The 12,669-nt window shown below is 41.5% G+C and overlaps 1 protein-coding gene across 1 annotated transcript in view; it reads right to left on the bottom strand.

Annotated features, from left to right (window-relative positions):
* The window catches only part of col25a1 (collagen type XXV alpha 1 chain), a 483,837-nt gene that overhangs the window by 132,824 nt on the left and 338,344 nt on the right, over positions 1-12,669 (bottom strand). The gene's annotated exons all lie outside the window — the stretch shown is intronic.

Genomic DNA, 12,669 nt, shown 5'->3' with positions numbered 1-12,669 from the left:
CAAAGGTTAAACTGGTGCACAAAGCGAGCCTTGGCACTTCCTATTAGCCCTATTGTGCATCACCTTGGTTGCAGTTCCATTAGAATTCCACTGGAGGTGATCGCGGGCGAGTGCAGAATGAATGGGAGTCTATGGGGCTAAACGGCTAAATGTGTCTCTTTCACCTGCTTGTCGTTAAATCAAAATAGATTTTATTGTTGATTCCGCAAGTTCAATATAGATTATAGGCCAAAAGTCGAATGAATGAGTACATATGTCCTTTTGATTTCTTACAGGTTAGGCTGTTGTTGGCCAGAACACGCTAGCATTCTGCTATTGTGTGACGTCATCACATTTTTGAACGGATTTTTAGAACAGATAAGTGAACTTAAAAATGCAATTTTCAGCTGAGTGTATTTTCTTAGCCCTCCCTTTTGAATGCAACTTTCAAATTACTTGACAAAAAATTACATCCTGAGAAAAGTGGATTTCTGGGGGTGAAACCCCATTGACTCCCATTCATTCTGCACTCGACCGCGAGCGCCCCTGCATGGACAGAGACACGTTACTGCAACCAGTCCAGAACCCGGAAGTAACCCAGCCAGTGGCAATTCTCTTCAATTAGACATTCTCTGTAATTACCTAAAGTAAAACCTAAAGAAATCTTATTGCAGCCACTGTTTTCAGTAAATGTCATGAGAGATCGCAATCACAGATTTTAACAGGTGCTGAAAGCTGAGTTAATCACAGTTTTTTAAGGGTACTGACATACAAGACCATCTAGAAATGGTTAGTTGAAATGGCTATAGAAATGTTTGGTATAATCCCCGGTAGCAGTTGTGCATTGAGGTCATGAGCATCCATTGCTCATGTAAGGTCATTGAGAGTGTTCTGTTCATTTAAGGTTAGCTTCTGTTTTAACTGATTTAAGTTAGTCACTAGATTGTGCTAGTATTCCCAAATTTCCATGTAACATTTAAACCTCCAACATCTTTTGCATTAAGGGGGTTAAATATCAACGAGAATGATCTTCTGATTATGAGAGTAATCAGCTTAATGTGCCTTCAAAGCTAATGTTTAAAGGTGCAATGTGTAACAAAGTTGAGTATCTATTAACAGAAATGCAATATGACATCCATAACTATGTTTTCAGTGGTGTATAAAGAACTTACTTAATTAACCGTAATGTTTTTATTACCTTAGAATGAGACATTAATAGCTCCATAACCGCGGGAATCCCCTTCTATGAAGGTCGCCATGTTGTGACGTCATATTCCTACCGTAGCCGAACGCGAACACACAGTGCTACAGAACGCGTTTCATAACTACCTTGAAAGAGAAGTAGCGGAAAGCTGGAAGCTAGCCTTACACTCCGTGAGTAGTGACTTTTCCCTTGTGAGTGGTGTAAAATATGTAGTTGGGATTGTTTCATGTAACTTAGTTCTCCCTCGCTGTGTTATGGGTTTGTTATGTTGGGGATAGATGTGCTGTTACGTTCGTGAGACAGCTGATGATTAGTATTCATGTCATTGACCGTAAAACAATACGTTACAGGAATCACTAACCCGTCGATAGAGACTTTTACTAAAGTCTTTTATCACTAAAGTCGATCGCGAAGATTTTTCAAAATCAGAGAAAAAAAGCCTATTGTGTGTAGTAAATAGTATCTATGGGATGCGGAGATGACATGATTGTAACTGCGCGCGCACTTCCGACCTTTGGACTCATGCGGACGAGTCCCAGCTCAGCCACAGCAACAGCTCATATTAGCCAGCTAAACTATTACTACCCTGTTAGAAAAAATATATAGCTGCTCCCTCGCTGTATTATGGGTTTGCTACAGTATGTGGGGAGAAATGTGCTGCTGGTTACGTTTGTGAGACAATCAGCTGATTAATATTATTTTATTAAATTATATATTAAAACCCTTGATCCTCAACTGACTATGGCTTTGTAAACAGTATTCATGATGTGGTTTATAATGGACTGTGGTACAGAAACAGTGACAATGTTACACACTCTTGGCTTACTCTGGCTATTCTCTGCTGTCTCAGCCGACGAGATGTTTGTCCCGTTTTAGCAACCGTAGCTTCTTCGAAAGGGAGGGGTGAGCAGTGGGCTGAGCCCTTAGTGCAAACCTGGTGCAAACTCGCAACCGAACCACTAGATGTCGCTAAAAGTCACACATTGCTCCTTTAAGCACTAACTACAGTACTAACTCACTGACTTAATGCCATCACTATTTCATTTATCAAATAAAGATTCAATGAAAACTAAGCCACAAAACGTATGATGGCATCATATATCAAGTCAAGGCAACCCAAATAAATTCATAAAATACACTTGTGTTCTTATCTTGCACACAACCACACTGTGCAGCATCTGTGTCACTTTAAACAGATGTGTGCCAGCGCAGAGCAGATCACTGAAATTCAAAACAGTGAGTTGGTTGAGTTCAGTCTGGGTGAGAGAGCTGGCACAGTGGATGCACAGGTGCAACAGAATATCTGAAAATGTCTTTCTGCTTCAAAGTGCCATGTTTCCCAAGGGAACAAAATCTTGGAAAAAAAAAAAAAAACACAATGTGTTTGTTTCAAGCTCCCTGAGAAAACATGCAATGAAAAACCTCTCCATCTGTTGTTTTTTAATCTTTTTAACAAATTGTATGTTTGTGATCAGACAAAAATATATGCATTAAAAAACTAGAAGATGAATAATAACCATTGCTTTGGCTACATCTGTAACATGTATGTTCTGTTTTTGTTTAGTTTTCTCTGTGTTTCTGTGATATTCCTTCATCCTCGTGTGCTTCATTACAGATATTCATGTGTGATAGAATACCAGACATAAAAAAGACAAAAATGGCTTAGAGCAGCTATACCAGAGAATTTTTACTGTCGTGCCTAACAAACTTCCCCAATCACTCCTTGTGCAAATTCTGACCAGCTAAACGAACGCACCAAGGCATGCCTCTCCTAGTGATGGTGCTCGGGGGGCATTTACTGAGTTTGTGGAGTGCCTGCTGGTGACCTGCGGGTCTGCCTTCACCATCTGCGATGCTGAAGAGGACATCACCATCCCCACACCAGACGAGAGCCCAGCCAGCCACCATGAAAGACGCAGTAATGAGGACTGGGCCAACCATCACCCAGGAGCATGAGCCTATGGAAAAGTCTGACCAGGTGCGTGGGACGAAAGAAAGCCCAGCAAATTTTGGCCTCCACCTTTTTTATTTGAGGATTCAGAAGAGGATGGTTCTCTTCAGCTCCTCAGCTCATCATCCTTTATTTGCTCCACAAAGCTGTGTCGATGCATGTTGGATCTTCCAGTCACCAGTTCTGCCTTGGCTTAAGGATCCCCTGGCTCCACCTCCAGCCATCACTTTACCTCAGCTCGGTGACCAGTCGGTTCCATTTGTCTCCTTCCTCCCTCAGCTCCACCTGGGTCTATCACCCTTATGGCTTCGCCTTGGTAGGAGGTCGCTCTGTCTGCTTCATGGACTTCCGGGCCTCCATCTTCCCTCCAGCTCCGTCTTGGTCCTCTGACCTCCTGGGCTCCACCTTGGATGCTCGGCTCTTCAGCTCTGCATGGTTCTCCAACTCCATTGGCACAGTCGCCGTCCATCGCCTCCATGGTTTCATCGGCCAAGTCTCCACCATGGCTCCTCCCTCCCTCAACTTCGCAGTATACCTTCATCCTGGCTGTACTCTGGGTCCCCACCTGGCTACTCCTGCTCTCCTCTCATCCCTGCTCCTCCCACTGTCATCGCCACCATCAATCAGTTGATGCCCTTCCTCAGTTGGACTGTTATGGCATGAGGACACGCCTTCCCAGTGGGTGGGTGTAACACGTATGTTCTGTTTTGGTTTAATTTTCTCTGTTTCAACCACAGGAACTTTCCCCAGGAATTTGCCCCTCAAAAAGTCCTTGTTGGCGAGGTAGTACTTTTTCAAACTTTCAGGGGTGCATTGATGCTAAACATGCTGATTAGTTGATTTCATGCAGTATTTTGATTGGTTGACTCCACACAGCATTTTATTTCAGCCACCATTTTTTAAAGTCTGTTGCGGTGCGTGCAGTAAGAGTGGTTTGCTATTCTAATCAACAATGGAGTTTAAAAATACAACCGATGGACAGACGACAAGGTTCAGGTTTTATTAAGCTTAAATTCAGAGGATGAAATCCAGTGGGAACTGGAAAGGAGAACGCAGACCTACATCACCGGACTAATTTGCCTAATCTTCACGGTACTTTAGACCACGATGGGAACACAGACAGTAACAGGTCTGGGGGGAAAAAGTTCCTGGGATATGATGATATGATATGATATGATGATGTTTATTTCAAACCCGCATTCTCGTTCTCACAAATCAACATTACAGGCTATATTAACTATTTATACAAATGCATGGTTTGAAAAGGAGGTGGATGAAGCAACGCTTATATAATTCCAAACCCCCTCACATTCAACACAAAATACAATACAAATACAATATACGAACAAAGTAATTCCAGAACAACAGTATTCCTGCAGTTCACACAGAAAAACAATTATTAGTATATAACTGATATAAAACAAGACAGAAACACACACACACTCACACACACACCCTCACAAAAGACACTGGCCCAAACACTCTCTGCCTCAACACCCTCTCACCACTAGCTTCATGCTGAGGGCATCATTCACTGTCCTCTACATATTTCCTTATAACATTTTTTTAAACAAATATTTAAAATGCATTATATTAGAACAGGTTTTTAATTCATCAATCATTCCAAAGCTTAACTCCTCGCACTGAAATACACATCGATTTTAGAGTGGTTCTAAATTTGGGCAAATATCTATTTTTAATTCCTCTTCATTTGTAACTATGATGAGCATCTCTATCACTAAATAAATTTTGAACATTGGGAGGCAAAGAATTTTGAGGTGCCCTGAACATAATTTGACCAGTTTTAAAATTGACCACATCCGGCAATTTAAGTTCTTCCAGCTCAAAGAACAATGGATTGGAATCCTAATGGCCTTTTTCTGCAGAGTGATCAAGGGCTGTAAGTGAGTTTTGTAACAGTTACCCCAAATTTCAACACAATAATATAAATATGGCATAACAAATGAATGATACAGTACAAGTCGTGCTTTAGTGTTCAGTAAATTACATGCTCTTTTCATCATTCCAACACATTTAGTAACTTTTGTCCTCAGGTAGCTTATATGGGGTTTCCAAGAGATCTTCTCATCTATTATAACTCCCAAAAATGTATTTTGTTGAACCTTTTCTATTAGTGTGTCATCAATAACAATTTTAACAGGTATATTACATTTACGATTACTAAACAACATAATTTTCATCTTATTCAAATTCAAAGATAGTTTATTAATATTAAACCAGGTTTTTAACTTTATCAATTCCACAGTTACCGAGGCCAAAAGTTGCTCCAAGTTGTCATCGGCACAAATAATATTGGTATCATCAGCAAAAAGGATGAATTTCATTTTCGTTGTTATTTTACATAACTCATTGATATACATTAGAAATAGTGTAGGTCCCAATATTGACCCCTGCGGTACTCCACACATAATATCCAGAAACCCTGATTTATATTGATCGATCTCAACAATCTGTCTCCTCTCACCTAGATAGCTCTCCAACCATATTTTTGCTATTCCTCTTATGCCGTAGTCCTCCATCTTTTTTATTAAAATCTGGTGATCAATGGTATCAAAGGCCTTTTGGAGATCTATAAAGATTCCCAAAACAAATTTATTTCTTTCAATACCATCTGAAATTTCTTCCAATAAGTAAATTAATGCATGTGAGGTACATCTATTTTCCCTGAACCCATATTGACAATCGGAGAGTAATTGATGTTTATCAATGAAGCTTCGAAGTCTTTTATCATATAATTTTTCTAAAATTTTGGAAAACTGTGGCAGGAGGGAAATAGGCCGATAGTTATTAAAATAATGTTTATCCCCTGACTTTAAAATTGGTATGACTTTAGCAGTTTTCATTTGCGATGGAAAATGACCAAATTGAAAGGATAAGTTACAAATATATGTGAATGGATTTATAATTTCTTCTGCAACATTACGAACAATCCTCATATCGATATTATACAGTGCCCTCCACAATTATTGGCACCCCTGTTTAAGATGTGGTTGAGGACTTTTAAAAATTCTCCCTTTTTTTTAAACAACATAGAACCCAAATGCAAAAAAAGAGAAAAATCCAACCTTTTATTCAAGTACATTACTTTGGTGGTAAAATTTTTTTTAAAAATTTAGAAAAATAAAAACTTCAAATCCTGTGTCCCACAATTATTGGCACCCCTAACAATTCCGCTGAAAAATGTAATTGATTTTTTAAAAAATATATATTTTCTGTAGTTGCTAATGTTGGTCAGGATATCTAGGAACTTTTAATTAGTAATTCATGACTTCCCATTTCCCTGGGGTATAAATATGACATGACACAGAGGCCTAATTCTCTTACCCATTTGTCAACATGGCAAAGACAAGAGAACACACCATTCAAGTAAGGCAGATGTGTGATGACCTTTATAAGTCAGGCAATGGCTACAAGAAAATAGCCACTCACCTTATATTGCCCATATCTAAAGTTAGAGGAATCATTAAGAAGTTTAAAACAACAGGAACAGTGACAAACAAGGCTGAAAGAGGTCCCAAGTTTATCTTGCCACAACGCACTGTGAGGAGGATGCTAAGAAAAGTAAAAAAAAGTCCTAAGCTCACTGTCACAGAATTGCATCAAATAGTGGCATCTTGGGGTCACAAAATCTCCAAAACAACCATCAGACGCTCTCTACATGCCAACAAGATGTTTGGGAGGCATGCTAGGAAAAAGCCTTTTCTCACTAACACTGACAAACGTAAACGTCTGGAGTTTGCCAAGCGGCACTGGGACTTCATCTGGGATCGTGTGCTTTGGTCGGATGAGACTAAGATTGAGCTTTTTGGCAACAAACACTCTAAGTGGATCTGGTGTAAAACAAAAGATGTGTATGCCGAAAAGTACCTCATGCCCACCGTGAAGTATGGTGGAGGATCTGTGATGCTGTGGGCCTGTTTCTCTTCCAAAGGCCCTGGGAACCTTGTTAGGGTGCATGGCATTATGAACGCTTTGAACTACCAGGACATTTTAAATAAAAACCTGATGGCCTCTGCCAGAAAGCTGAAGATGGGTCGTCATTGGGTCTTTCAGCAGGATAATGATCCAAAACGTGTGGCAAAATCTACACAAAAATGGTTCAGTCACAAACTCAAGGTCCTCCCATGGCCATCTCAGTCCCCAGACCTCAATCCAATCGAAAACCTGTGGGGTGAGCTAAAGAGGAGAGTGCACAAGAGAGGGCCCAGGATACTGGATGATCTAGAAAGATTTTGCAAAGAAGAATGGTCAAAGATCCCTCTCTCTGTGTTCTTCAATCTTGTGAAATGTTATAGGAGGAGATTAAGTGCTGTCTTGTTGGCAAAAGGGGGTTGTACAAAGTATTAACATCAGGGGTGCCAATAATTGTGGGACACATGATTTGAAGTTTTTATTTTTTTCAATTTTTAATTTTTTTTTTTACCACCAAAGTAATGTACTTAAATAAAAGGTTGGATTTTTCTCTTTTTTTGCATTTGGATTCTATGTTGTTTAAAAAAAAGGGAGAATTTTTAAAAGTCCTCGACCACATCTTAAACAGGGGTGCCAATAATTGTGGAGGGCACTGTATATGTCTTGGGAAGTTTTGTTCTTGCAATCCCTGATTACTTTCATAACCTCCATTGAGGAACATGGTGTTGGAATTTATATCAATTAGGCCCTTAATCTGCTCATTAGTGGATGGAATTTTATGCGCCAGATTAGGTCCAACATTGACAAACAAATAATTAAATCTATCTGCGATCATTGTTTTGTCTCGTATAATTCTGCCATTTTCCACAAAATAATCCGGATAACATGAACTGCTAGAACCACGACCAATAACAGTGTTCAACACTTTCCAGGTTGCTTTAATATCATATTTCTTCTTGATCAATAAATCGGTATAATATTTTCTCCTACTTACTTTCAATATGCTAGTTAATTTATTTTTATATGTTTTATACTTATGTTCAGTTTCACTAGTTCTATACCTTAAAAATTGTCTATATAAAACATTTTTCTTTTTACACGAGTTCGCAAGCCCTTTTGTTATCCAGGGTGTTTTAATATGTTTCCTTATTGTGCATTTTTTAATAGGACAGTGTTTATTTTTTGTTATTATTAGTAAATATTTTTTCAATCCATTCCATGAACATTGTAAAATCTGGTCCCGGCCTCCTATAAATGCAGCTAACAATAATATTTTTATTTTTTGGAAGTACCAATTCTACAGTCACACATTCAAAAAGATCATCCACCACTAAACACATATTGTCCACAATACTACAATGTATATTTCTATCTATATAGAGAGCCACACCTCCTCCTTTCTTATTAATCCGGTTTGTATAAAACATTTCGTACCCATTTATATCAAACTCATGTATTTTATCATCTTTCAACCATGTTTCTGAAATAGCTATAATATTAAATTTAGACTTAAACTGGTTCAGATAGTCTTGAATGGCTTCAAAATTGGATTGTAAGCTCCTACTGTTAAAGTGAATCAAAGAAATGCTTTTATCTCAAATAAATGTTTTATCATATGCACTGTGTCACAGTCCTTCGTCTGCACCATCCTGTCTGCGTCTCCAGCACTACACTTCCCAGGATCCTCTTATCTCCACACCTGAACTCACTCCCTCATCAGCCTCCCGTTCAGCGTCCTGTATTCATCTGTTTCACCTGTTTTCACCTCGTTTAGTTTGATTCCTTAGTTTGATTGTATTTAGTTCCTTCCTATTCAGTCTGTCTTTGTCGGTCGATGTTGAATGTTACTCGGTGTAACCCTGTCTTCCTGCCTGTATTTTGAAATAAATAGTATCTTCGTGTTCAGATGGACTTCTTCCGATCCTTCTACCTGCACTCCTGCACTCCCACCACCACACCCCGTGACAGATCGACCGACCACATCAACATGAACCCTGCTACTATGCAGGGGATTCTCCCGCCGATTCGGCGCCCTCGTCTGATCCTTATCCCCAGAAAGCCGGCGCTCCACGTCAGCCCCGCAAAGCTCGAGCTCTCCTCTCCGCTGGTTCCGTCCAGCCCCGCCGAGCTCGAGCTCTCCTCTCCGCTGGTTCCGTCCAGCCTCGCCGAGCCCGAGCTCTCTTCTCCGCTGGTTCCGTCCAGCCTCGCCGAGCTCTCCTCTCCGCGGGTTCCGTCCAGCCTCGCCGAGCTCTCTTCTCCGCTGGTTCCGTCCAGCCTCGCCGAGCCCGAACTCTACTCTCCGCTGGTTCCGTCCAGCCCCGCCGAGCCCAAGCTCTCCTCTTCGCTGGTTCCGTCCAGCCCGCGCCAGAGACCGTCCAGACTGTCCAGCCAAAGACCGTCCAGCCGGAGACCGTCCAGACCGTCCAGCCGGAGACCGTCCAGACCGTCCAACCAGAGACCGTCCAGACCGTCCAGCCGGAGACCGTCCAGACCGTCCAGCCAGAGACCGTCCAGACCGTCCAGCCAGAGACCGTCCAGACCGTCCAGCCAGAGACCGTCCAGCCGGAGACCGTCCAGACCGTCCAGCCAGCGCCAGAGACCGTCCAGCCAGCGCCAGAGACCGTCCAGCCTGCGCCAGAGACCAGGATCCCACCCAGCCTCCCTCTCCCGCCTCCTCTCATCTGTCCTCACTCTGCTCTCCTGCCCTTCAGCTCCCCGAAACCAGCCTGGTCTGTGTATCCCCGGTTTTCGCCTCCCACGTCCTCCATAGATACACTTCCTCGGCCCCCGGTCCCATCGGCTCCCCCGTGGCTTCTACCTCCCTCAGCTCCTCCATGGCCCCTCAGTCCACCAGCTCGTCCAGGCTCCCTCGCCCCTCTGGATTCCCTTTGGTCCCTCATCACCCGTCCTTCACCTCTGGACTTCCATTTGTTTGCTTCGCCCCGTCATGTCACCCCTTCGGTTCAGTTGGACTCCTCACTCCCTCCAGTCACCCGTCAGCCCTCACTCCCGCTGATCTCACGTTTTTTCACGAGACCCGAACTGAAGTCCGGATAGATGTAGATCGTGGATTCTCCCATCTTCAAATTCTCCTATTCCCGGGCCAGTCTTAGGATTTTCACCTTGTCCTGGAAGTTCAAGAATTTTACCAGTATTGGTCTTGGAGGTATTGAGGGTTTACCAGACCTGGGCGAGCGAACAAATGTTGGTGAGCGATGCGCCCTCTCCACAACAGGCGCCGTGGGGAAATGTCCCTTCCCGAATAGCGTGACAATCAGCTCTCCAATGAAAGCGACCATGTCTCTCCCCTCTTTCCTCTCCGGTATATTAATAAACCGCAAATTGGATCTTCTACTCCGGTTCTCAAAATCCTCCAGTTTCTCCTTCAGGTAAGAATTGTCCTTTTCAATAGCACACACTCGCTCCTCCAGGTTACCAATCGTGTCCTCATTTGTGCTCACTCGTTGCTGCAACTCATTGATTTGTCCAGTAAGACAGCTCAATGACTGTTGAATGTTCGTTAGGCCTGCCTGAACAGACCCAATTTGAATGTCCAAGTGGGCTTTTACTTAAATTGTTACTTGCTCTTTCATTTGGTGCAATGCATCCCAAATGGATTGAAGCGAGATCTCTGCCATGACACACGACAAAACCAAACTAAAAAGTTGAATGAGATAGCGTCCTTAATACTGCTATAATTGCAGCCAAATCTTCAAATATAAGGTATAAAGGTTTGCTTAATCACTCCGACAAGTGGCTGGCAGTTTCTCAGTAATTCAGCAGCAGTTATAAATAAAATAGTCAAGCGCCTACATCAAGCGTTCAGCCGGCAGCGGCCATCTTTTTCTAAACACAGGGTGTGCTTTGCTGGGACAAATTGTTCTGGGTAATTTTGGTGGAAACGCGGCTTTAGCTTCCTTGGTTGTTAATAAATCCCACAGCTGTTTCTAGTTTTGTTAATTTTTTCTCCCGGTGTATTTCAACTCTGAGTTCTGTTTGTTCTTTGTCCGGTATTGGTTGCGTTTATTGTATTACTTTCTGTGATTCTCCTAAGTGTTCCGTGTTGGATTAAGATTAAATACTGTTCTGTGATATTCTTTGTCTTTCTGTACTTAATTACAACCACTCATGAGTGACTTCTTTGCTTTATGTCTTGGTTTTAATATTAAACACCAAAAAAATCAATAGAATTACGTAGCTTATTGCATAGCTCTCTTTTGTTACACTGCAACAACAGAAATAAAATGAAAGCCTAAAAACATGAGTGTATAGCTGAATGTCTTGGGCTAAGCTAAGACCAGAGGATGATTGGACGTGGTGAGAAAGAGCAGCTGGGCCCCCGGCCTGCTGCTGAACATGTGGTGCCAATTTACGTGTCTTATGCTCAGAGATTGTTTAGGAATGCATGCCCTGGCTTTTATGGGCTTCATTTATGATGCAAGCTTAATTGTTGCATTTTTGTTAGCCATAAACTACTTTAACAGTTACAGCTGGATATCAATAAACTCCTTCTACTCCACCCCAATCCTTAATGCCTCATCTTTTGCCTTTTATATCAATATTCTTAGTGCACAATAGATGCATGAGCAAACTATGTCAAGGAATTATATAAAATTGCATCCACTCATTTGTTGCTGTATAAGTTTTAGTTATGTTTGGTTCGAAATGACAAACTTTTGCAGTCAAGCCTGAGACAAGTCGTTTTCTACTTTATAGAGCAGTTTAAGACTAAAAACACAATAGATACAAGTGTATTCTGTTGTAAACCTGTCAAACATTGGCAGAGATTTTCATCGCTAACAATTCACCACATCTGGTTCTGATAGAGTTATGTCTCCAGGCCTTATGTTATTCCATTTTGCAAGTTTGCAAGCGTGAAATGCCATGCAGACTAATGACTTACAAAAACATATTACAGCCACTACCACTACAGTTTTGTCATAAAAAAGAGAAATGTTTTATTTGCTGTTATTATCAATACTTTTTTTATTTTTCTGAAAAACTGCAGCATGATATGAAATGTGAATATCAAATTGTGGCTTATTCGGTCTCGTAAATATCTCTGCAACATGCCTAAAAACAAACCAACAAGGTTTTGATCTTTTTTTTATTGTTTTTTATTCTCATAATAAACCAAGAGTATTAAGAGATCATGTGGCAAAAAAATTAACAGCATAGCATACTGCCAGATAACTTACAGGGGTACAGCTGAGAGACTGAGAAACAGTCATAATGCTTCAGCGTTTAATGCTTCAAGCAATAATATGACTTTTGAGTAGCAATAAACAGCAATGGAGACAGAATTAGACGTAGCCAGGCTACGTCAGAGCGTAGCCAGAATCACATTTTTTTTGGGCGGTCCCATCTTTAAATGAGGGGGCAACTTACAGTAGGTAGACAACCAGACTGAGGCTTTTACCGCGGCCGTTCTGCCGCAGTGGTAAAATTTGGGGTGTATTTGCTGCCTTTTGCCGTTAAGAGGCACTACAATCACATATTTTGAAAAGTGTCCGTTGATTGCGCAATCTGCAGCGGTGCCGCGGCTCATTCAGAGCGATTGAAAGCTGGTAGCAGATTAATTGAAGTGAAAGATAAATAAATT

The sequence above is a fragment of the Pimephales promelas genome, chromosome 1 (assembly GCF_988280905.1).
Source record: "Pimephales promelas chromosome 1, fPimPro1.hap1.1, whole genome shotgun sequence".
Lineage (NCBI taxonomy): Eukaryota > Metazoa > Chordata > Actinopteri > Cypriniformes > Leuciscidae > Pimephales > Pimephales promelas.
This window is presented reverse-complemented; position numbering and strand designations above follow the sequence as displayed.